Source organism: Eriocheir sinensis, chromosome 41, assembly GCF_024679095.1.
Source record: "Eriocheir sinensis breed Jianghai 21 chromosome 41, ASM2467909v1, whole genome shotgun sequence".
Classification (NCBI taxonomy): domain Eukaryota; kingdom Metazoa; phylum Arthropoda; class Malacostraca; order Decapoda; family Varunidae; genus Eriocheir; species Eriocheir sinensis.
Window position 1 is genome coordinate 4,463,151 of NC_066549.1, and position 10,313 is coordinate 4,473,463.

Sequence of the window (10,313 nt, forward strand, 5' to 3'; positions counted from 1 at the left end):
ACTTACTTTCCCATTCCTCATTCTGGACTGCAATATATAGGATGTGCTTAGTGTGTACCGCTGCAATGATGCGGACATTTACCCGGAACACCACAACACTACAACACGAACAAGAAGAACAACAACTATTATTATCACTACTATTGCTGCTGCTATTTATACTACTACTACTACTCCTACTACTACTATTACAACTACTACTACTACTACTACTACTACTACTACTACTACTACTACTACTACTACTACTACTATTACAACTACTCCTACTACTACTACTACTACTACTACTACTACTACTACTACTACTACTATTACTACTACTATTATTACTACTACATAAATGATACCTCCACCCACGTTTATTTTCCCGACACATAATCATGGAAGGCTCCATAACAGAGGTCATTAGCCCCAACTCTGTTCGCTAATGACTGTGGCATCCAACCATATCACTAATACTACCTGACACTAAATCACCTATCATCTATTACGTCTAGATCCCCCTTTCCTTCCCTACTCAAGTCACTCCCGACCCACCCTAATGTCACTCTCCACCACTGTGGCTTCATAGTCCATATTGGAGATGTTGGTGGCTTTTGGGCCAGAGTGTCTGGTGCCCCTGAGACATAGGATGGCCGACCTGAGCAGGGAGAACGAGAGGCGACACCTCATCCAGGCGACAACGTGACTCCTTGGCTGATGCTTCTTTTCTGAGATTAGTTCTGCGAGGCGTGCGTAGAAGGATTGGGCCCTGGGACCCATTACTACTACTAATACTACTACTACTACTACTACTACTACTACTACTACTATTACAACTACTACTGCTATTACAACTACTACTACCACTACTACTACCACCACTACTACTACTACTACTACTGCTACCACTACTAATATTACAACAACAACAACAACTACCACTACTACTACTACTACTACTACTACTACTACTACTACTACTACTATTACAACTACTGCTACTACTACCACTACTGGACACTATCACAAAGATTTCTTCAAAGCTGGAAACACCTTTTTTGTCATATTTTCAGAGCTGTTTTGCTACAACTGCATTTTCAAACAATTACAAAAAAAAAGTCTCTCTGGAATGAAAAAAAGGCCCTCCCTATTACACAAATCAGTCGCCGCGCGGGACATAATGAGCATCACCCGGCCCTCGCTCGTAACTCTGATCCCCGCGTCCCATTTGTCAAGGCTTTGTGAGGTACTGATCCCGCGCTGATGCCCTGCGCTCCCCTAACCACCGACAAAATGTCCCTCACCTTCCCCTCGTTCCTTGTGTTCCCATTTTGGATTTCATTTGCCCGTGTACAGCCTGGGCTTGGTGCTGCACTGAGCCTGTGCTGATGTTGCGTGAACTCAAAAAACGACCGAGGCATAACTTTCGTCTTCTTTTTTTTTTTTTCTCATATAGTTCCTTTTAAAGATGAAAGCAAGAGGGACACGTTTTGCTTTTTCGAATTCGTTATTTTGGTGTTTCATCTCAAAATCGTGTGAAATAATTATGCGGAATAATGTTTGTTGTATCCTTTAAGCTGCGTTCCTAGTGAAGATTTCGTTAATAAGGTTTTTTCCACAATAATAATGTTGCTTTCGTTCGCTGACTTTGCTCTAGGACTCAGAAAACTCGCCATATGATTAGCTTATTTCATATTTTAGATTTACCTTCAAATGTCTCAGGAAATCGAACACCATTCTACTTTGAGCTCTTACCCTCGATTAGAAAGCGCTAGTCATTACTTTTTTTTTATATTTCGGAACTGATTTCATATCCTATTTGAAGACGATAGCAAGCAAAATTATAAAGTTGAAGGAAAACCTTTTTGCCAGTCTGGAAGTCATCAATATCGGTTCCTCAAACGATCTGGCATTCAGCTCACGAGTTCTTTTTTCCTATTCATTATCACAAAATCCAAACAAAAAAAGACGTCCTCATATTGGAATATACAGCTCCCTTTGATGTTGAGAGCAAACACAGAGATATTCTGTTTTCAGGCTCTATTCACTCGCTCACTATTAATAAAAAGTTTGAAAAATGAGACGCTGCCGTTTAAAAATTCATTAGCTATTCCCTTTAAAACCGGCAGCAGACAAGAGCGTGTTAAGTTTACGATCTACTTCCCTCGCAGCAAAGTAGACGACTCAGGCTCGCGGCGCCGTCCTCTGTCAGCCATCCGAGAGGCACCCTCCCCCGTCCCTCCCCGAGCTGTTCCTCAGGGTTTACTCATTATCCTTAACGATGGGCCGGGGTAAACCTTCCCTTGATGAAGGTAAATGCATGACGTCAGCTTGAGCGTCAACAATATTAGACAGCCCTGAAAAGCTGCATTAATCTCCATCAGAAGAGGACAACGAAATCAAACAACCACCTGCAAGAGTGTCGACATAAGCAGCTCGTTCCTCATCCCTCCAGGTGTCTCCGCTCCGTCCCGCCCTCGGCCAACCATTCCCTTGATGTTGTGAGTATAGCCAAGGCGAGACACGATTTATTACGCTACAACAATCACTATAAACAGCTCATTTTTCACGCCAGCAGCTTTCCTCAGTCCGCCCTCGCGCAAGTATTCCCTTTATGCTGAGGAAATTGCCGAGCTCTTACGTGTCAGGTGTATTCCATTCATCACACAGGGGATCCATACTCAGCTCATTTCGTCATTAAATCGACCACTTACATCCTATATTTAGTCATTCGAGCAGGGGAGTTTTGTAAGGCTACCTCCACTTATCATGCGCCAAGTACGCCCTTCACTACTGCCTCCATGGCCTCCGTCCGCCGTTAGTGACATAAAACTTTTTGTATATATAATAAGGCGTCAACTATCATGCAGTGCCGACTACAAAATAGCCAAACGGTGTAATTTCTTGCGAGTATATTGAATTCAAATACAAAAAAACATTCCCTTGAAACAGCCTGATCTTCTGCAATAATAAAAAAAAAAGAACTCAAGAAAACCTTATAACCAAAACTTTCAGCGCCAACGATAAGCAGCCAAATGGTAGAGCAAAAAAAATAATAGAAAATATAAACAATGTCACTCGAATGGACACCAAGCAACGTCCCTTCAGCTTGCCGCCACTACATCCATGCTGCAACGGTGCTGGACCTAACCAAATCTAATGAAAGGCGTAGCAGTAATGTTTTCCACTGTCATTTATGAAACTATTTAGTGTAGAGAGCCATATTTCAGACACGTAATCGGGCAGGAAATTCATATGATCAAACTGGTGATTCCCTGCAGCTTTTTTGGCTTTCAATGTTAATAATATATCATTCATCATTACCAGTCATTACTACTCCACTGTAGGACGAGGGATTTTCCAACGTTCTACACCTCTCTGTGTCTGTTGTAATGACATCGAATCCTCTGCATGCTCCGAATTCTCTTACAATATCTGGGTTGCCAATGTTATACACACACACACACACACACACACACACACACACTCATGATCATAACCGTTGCCTGCGAGAGGAGGCCTTGGAGGAGCGCTGAGAACCACTTGGTGCCTGGCAGCGGCCGGATGGAGTGCTGCCTTCACCTCAACGAGGCCATCAAGGAGATACACGCACGCGGGAGAGAAAGAACACCCGAGTGCCTGTTTATAGTTCCTCTTTTCTTGCGGGGTTTTTTTTAAGAATGGACAGACCTCGGAATTACTTGATTACTAACTTGAACTAAAAAAAAATACATATATCAATCATTCTAAAAAAATATGGAAATGGTATCTTCAGCTGAATCGAAAATATGAAATAAGCTAATCATATGGCGAGTTTTAGTTTTCTGAGTCTTTGAGCAAAGGCAGTGAACCAAAGCAACATTATTACTGCATGTGGAAAAGCTTTATTAAGGAAATCTTCACTAGGAACGCAGCTTAAAGGATACAACAAACATTATTCCGCATAATCATTTTACACGATTTTGAGATGAAACACCAAAATAACGAATTCACTGATGGTCCAATTCCAATAAATAAACACTTAAAAAAAGATTGGTGTGTGTGTGTGTGTGTGTGTGTGTGTGTGTGTGTGTGTGTGTGTGTGTGTGTGTGTGTGTGTGTGTGTGAGAGAATGTGTGTCTGCGTGTGTGTGTGTGTGTGTGTGTGTGTGTGTGTGTGTGTGCTCAGTAATGCACAACACTCCCGCCCTTTCACCAGGCACTCTGACCTTCATCAAAACGCCGGAACGCCGCAACTCCTTTCTGTCAAGGGCAAACTCAAAGGTCTGGTTGCGTAGGGCTTTGTATCAGGTGTGATCACGCGTTACATCAGATGTGCAGGAAACGACTAGTTTGGCCAAATCCCTTTCGTATGACTGTCAACCATATTGGCAAAATGATCTTGTTTTGGGTATTTACCGTGAAAAATTAATTTTGGTACAACTATTGTCACGCAATTTACTGTAATGGCTAACTGCGATGGTGACATCGTTCAAAAAGCATTATCATTAAGCATCATTAAGCATGTAGATGATAAGCATTGAATGAAGAGCGAGAAGACTATGTTGTGTGGCAAGGAGTCTTGAAGAAGTGATGATCTAGGTAGTGAGGCTCAGCTGCATTCCCCCCAAAATGTTATGCGGTACACACCTGTCTTCCTTGTGAAACGAGAAAAGAACCTGAACTTGTTAACAAAGCGCTATCACTGATGATAACCAAAGCGTTTTCTAAAATACTGCACCACTGAAACTTCGAGCGTATGTAACCCATACATGCATAAGGCAGTATAATACAGGAGCAGTTCCCTCCCAAATAAAACAATGAGCTTGTGCATATAGTTATAACGCAAAGCAGATGCTGCAGTTGTTTAGGCAATGGTGCCCATAATGAGAGAGAGAGAGAGAGAGTCGTTTTCAGGAACTATATTGCATTCGCTTTAAACAGAGTAACATTCATTTTCCCTCCACACTGTAAACAAGACACAAAACTGCCATTTGGTCGGGAGCGCCGCCCTCTCCCTCCCGGCCCCTCGCTGTGCTGCTCGTACACACACACACACACACACACACACACACACACACACACACACGGGACAATACATAACCTACACTGATCTCGCTCCTGCTCTGCACATTGGCGACAGCAAGTAAATAAAGCGAAGACCCCCGCCGCTGCAATGTTTGGAAGCCTGCAGGGGCAAATATATACTGCTAACAGAGCCAATGCGCTTCATGCATATTAATGAGGAATAAAAATCACACAAGTAAATATATGAATAAGTAAATAAATAAACAAACATAAATAGATCAGCGTGCATTAACACACACACACACACACACACACACACACACATCCCGCTACCCGCTGTAACACTTCATACTTTAATATCACACCACATCACGATCATTTAAACACAATAAAGATCACAGTTGCGGGGAAAGAGGTTGACTAAACGCAGACGAACTTCCCTTACCTTGTACAGGAACGCACTGGTGGCTGAATTCTGAAAGGCAAGAGAAAAACGCGTTAAAATCATCAAATTCTACCTAAGTCCACTCCATCTAAAGTAACATGGAGAAAACTTTGAAGGACGAGTTTTGAGTAAAGATACACGGCAAGGCAAGGAGGATGTTTCAAATGAACACTAATGACATTGCAAAGTGGAAAATTATCATAACGTGCTTGCCGTGAGTAAACGTTGAGAATTAATCCCATCGCATCAGAAAAGAACGTCGCACAAAACAGCAATATGCAATAAATCATCCGAACGGGAGTGAGCCGATCTAAATCCGTGTCCGTACCGTGAAAGACAGAACGAACATCCACCGCTTGTGAAACTGTCCAACGGCAACACAGACGAAGCAAGGCATGCCAGCACACCCATGGAGGAGGAGGAGGAGGAGGAGGAGGAGGAGGAGAAAAAATAGAAAGAAGAAGAGGAGGAGGAGGACAATTACCAGTAGTTGCAAAAGCATTAGCAGCGTTTTCAGTATGCATGTATGTAGAATTAGAAGCCACATATATAAGGTCAGGTGTCAGGTGTGTGTGTGGCCACGTGACAGTTATATAAGAAGTTAGAACTAAGAGGAGTCAGGCGTTTCCTCCATGAGTCAGTGTTGTTCACGGAAGGGAGGGAGAGGCAATGTTTCTCCCGCTTTCATCAGTCGCATGAAGAATCGCCTGTCTGCATTATGATATATGCGCCACGCCAAGCTGCGGACGCATCTTTAATCAATAAGAAGCCACGACCAAAGCCCCCTGTGTAATGCCGAACACTGAAGGGATTCCGGCCCCTGTTCATCCCGTGTACCCAACGCGTATTAATGACCTTCCGGAGCCAGGGTAAAAGCTTTTGCCTTCCTCGGATACAGCGGCAGCGCGCGACGTGTTGATAACCTCATTTCAGGGTCTTATAGCTGCACGGTCTTGTATATATAAAAAAAAAAAGTTAGAAGAAAAACGTATATTATTCATTGCCAGTATTTACCTCGGGATATTCTCTCTTATTTTTTTTGCAACAATACTTATAGATTTTACTTATTTATTCTTTTTTTTTTTTTGCTTTATGCTGATATACTTGCTGACACTTATTACGGTTGGTGAATGTACCATAAAGTACAAAACATCCCATTCGTACGGTCGGGGTTCTTTCCTTCCTGAAATTGACAGTGTAATCGATCGAACTTACATCAGGCCGCAGACGATGATGCAACACCCCGTGAAGAATGGACGGCTTCCTCAGCTGTTGTGGCGCTGCTTAGTAAGTTTACATAAGTCTTGACGTACACGCACGCACACATACAACAGTTATGTAATATGCATTCAGGAAAGTGTGTGTGTGTGTGTGTGTGTGTGTGTGTGTGTGTGTGTGTGTGTGTGTGTGTGTGTGTGTGCCAAGGCCGTGGAGGTGCGTAAAAGCTTCCGTACCCTGGCCGGTTCATTAGTACTTAATAAGCATAATTTTCGGCGGGGGGTCGGGACAGAATCCCCTTTGGCAGCCATTAACCAGGAAATACAATATTGCGTTGTCAACTTCTGGTTTCATTCTTCTTACCTCCATGCTTATAATTTAACCCTTGTATTTTTTGTTGTTGTTAATTTTGTTGTTTTTCTTGTGTTTGTTGTTGGCGTTGTTGTTGTTGCTGGTGGTGGTGGTGGTAGTAGTTGGTGTTGTTGTTGTTGTTGTTGTTGTTGTTGTTGTTGGTGGTGGTAGTAGTAATTGCTGTTGCTGTTGTTCTTCCGGCTGCTCCTGTTGTTTTGAGGATGAACACTTGCGTAGACAAACATCCAATCGAATTATAGAGAACAAAACATAACACGATCGCACAACACAAAACACATGCATGACATACGAAAGCAAAAGAACAAAGGAATCACCGAGTATAACATTTCATTTGAGTTGTTGAAAGTGCAATGAGGATATTACCATTGAAAGCGACAAGGCCAATATTTTCTTTCTATTTATATTATATTGTAGATGCACAGGTAGTTGTGAGTGGTGTGCCGAAAAGAAGGGAAAATAAATTGCTGGTAATCGCATTCACCATCCACACAAAACCCACTAAACCTCATAATCACAAGACAATTCACTCTAACCATTGTGAGAAGAAGGACGAGGCAGGAATTTTTTTATACTCGACTAAAGGTTATCCATAAAAAGAGTACCGTCAGGGCCTCGCGCGGGCTGACTAGTGCAATTTAGTGCTAATGAGCTCGATCACGTTGCAAGCCTTTAATATCCCGGAGAAACACGACGCACTTGATAATGAGCGGGTGTTCATTACGTACCGCCAGCCACGACACAACGGTATACATGCACGTCCGGCGAATTATATATAACGTGCGAGTGTGTGCGTTTGTGTGTGTGTGTGTGTATTTGTATTTGTGTGTGTGTGAAAAAAGTTTACTGGGAAATCTATTGAAAACGTAGGCTTTGCAATTCATGGAACTAAAACTGGAGCTGGTTTTTTTTTTTTTTCAGATTAAAACTAAACAAAATTACAATGTATCCCGACTAACTAATATATTTGGTGTGTGACTCAAAATGCTTATCCTACTTTTTATAAAATTACTGTTATTATTATTATTATTATTATTATTATTATTATTATTATTATTATTATTATTATTATTATTATTATTAGTGGTAGCAGTAGTAGTAGTAATAGCAGTAGTAGGGATAGTAGCAGTAGCAGTAGTAGTAGTAGTAGTAGTAGTAGTAGTCCATGAACACTGAAAGGATTATTTCATTGCTCTTCCCTTCCCCCTCCAGGGACGCACACTTTTGACCACTTAATCCCCCCACTCCAGGACAGACTCTTTTATGATCAATAAGTCCCCTCTCCCGGATGCACACTTTTTTGACAAGTAGAAAACTGAAGTTGTTGCTGCATGTTTAACTAGGTATTTATTATATTTGTTCATCTATCAGCGTGAGCAACGTGCAACCTTGAAGTGATATTATCTAGGTATTTTCCGTTAAGCAGCGGCGGGATGGATCGGGCGGAGCGAGGCAATTTTCTTGTTAACTTTCGGCGCATCAAAGTAACGAGTGGCAGTTTCCGAGCGTCTGGAAAATTAATTAGGAGGATATTTTTCGCACGCTCAAGGACATCAGAGTTTCAGGGTCAGAATATATTTTCCTAGATACTTTAAAACAGGGGCATGGAGTCGGAGTCGCCGGAGTCGCCTACTTTTGGCCGGAGTCGGAGTCGGTAAAAGTATCTCAGACTTAGACTCCTTTACGATACTTGTGATGTTGTGCCTTGGTGTGGTGTGTGTTGTGGTGTGCCGGGGTTTGAGCTGCCTACCACTGTACTGCAGAAGAGGGGAAGAGGGAGTGAGATGGAGTCGGAATCGAATTTTTTATATAGCCGACTCCACAGCCTTGATTCAAAGTACTTCCGGAATTTAAGCGTACCTCTATTAGACATCTGATCATGACTGAATTTGCGGATCAGCAGTTCGTCTCCCTCCCCGACAAATAGTTGAGCAATATTCCAGCACCCTTTCTCCAGAACTCCCAGCCACTTCACCTACCCCTACACGTGAGACTGGTCCTCACAATTACGCCTCCATACACACGCCACCCGCAGCGACACACATGGACCATTCTTATGTTTCACTTCATCTCATCCACATTCCTTGATTGTACAGGCAACGAAAATTATATTCAAAACGGACGCAGCAGTTTGCATTATCTCTTTATTTTCACTAAACTCATGAAAGATCTATTTGAGGATCAAGATCTCGCACTGCCGCTGCTCTTTGTGTACAGAAGGAGTGTTTGGAATGATTTGCGTAGTGAGCACTGGAAACAACAAGCCGGCATCGCACTGAGGCTGCACAGACACGCAGTATGTTGCATAATTAATAGAAATAATTATGAGATATTTTATTATGAGTTTTCCGAGAACATTTATCACATTAATATAGCTGTCTATCTGTCTGTCTGTCTCTCCCTCGCTCACTCCCTCTCTCTCTCTCTCTCTCTCTCTCTCTCTCTCTCTCTCTCTCTCTCTCTCTCTCTCTCTCTCTCTCTCTCTCTCTCTCTATATAGCTGAGGCAAGTTCATAACACAAGTTTCTTCGTCGTCTGTTGTGTCTCCTCTCCTCTGATAGTTTTCGGTCCAGCTCTTAAAAGTTAAGGTTATTACAGGAAACAATTATTTAAGACATTCTCCTAACGCAACAACTCGGAGATGTTTCAAATTTTGGTATCCCTTTGTAAAAAGTCCTCGTAAGTTAATTATTACTTAAAAATCACTCCACTAATGGAAAAAGAAACTCAGAATCGGCAAGTAAATCTAATTTCAGGCGCTCTAAAATTCGTCCCTGAAAGACTCGAGTAGCTAAAAAGTTTTCCTCCCTCTAGAAGTTACCATTAGGGAGGGACAGAAACGCAGGTTGTGTAAGTAAATAAAGTGGAGGACGGAGAGTGAATTAAGAACGTAAAATAGGGACGAACGCTCTCAGCAAAACGAAAAAAACAAACGACACGACGAAGGAAACTATATTGATAACATACACCGACGGTACACTGGACACGGAAACTTCAAAGTGGTGAAATAATTTGTAAATCTCAGGGAATGGTAAGTTGGTGTTTTCTCAGAAGCGTAGGCCTAAGCAAACACAAGTAAAAACAAATAAGAAACACGGCACCTCTCTCTCTCTCTCTCTCTCTCTCTCTCTCTCTCTCTCTCTCTCTCTCTCTCTCTCTCTCTCTCTCTCTCTCTCTCTCTCTCTCTCTCTCTCTCTCTCTCTCTCTCTCTCTCTCCTACAATTATTCTTCCTCTACTCCTATTTTCTCTCTCTCTCTCTCTCTCTCTCTCTCTCTCTCTCTCTCTCTCTC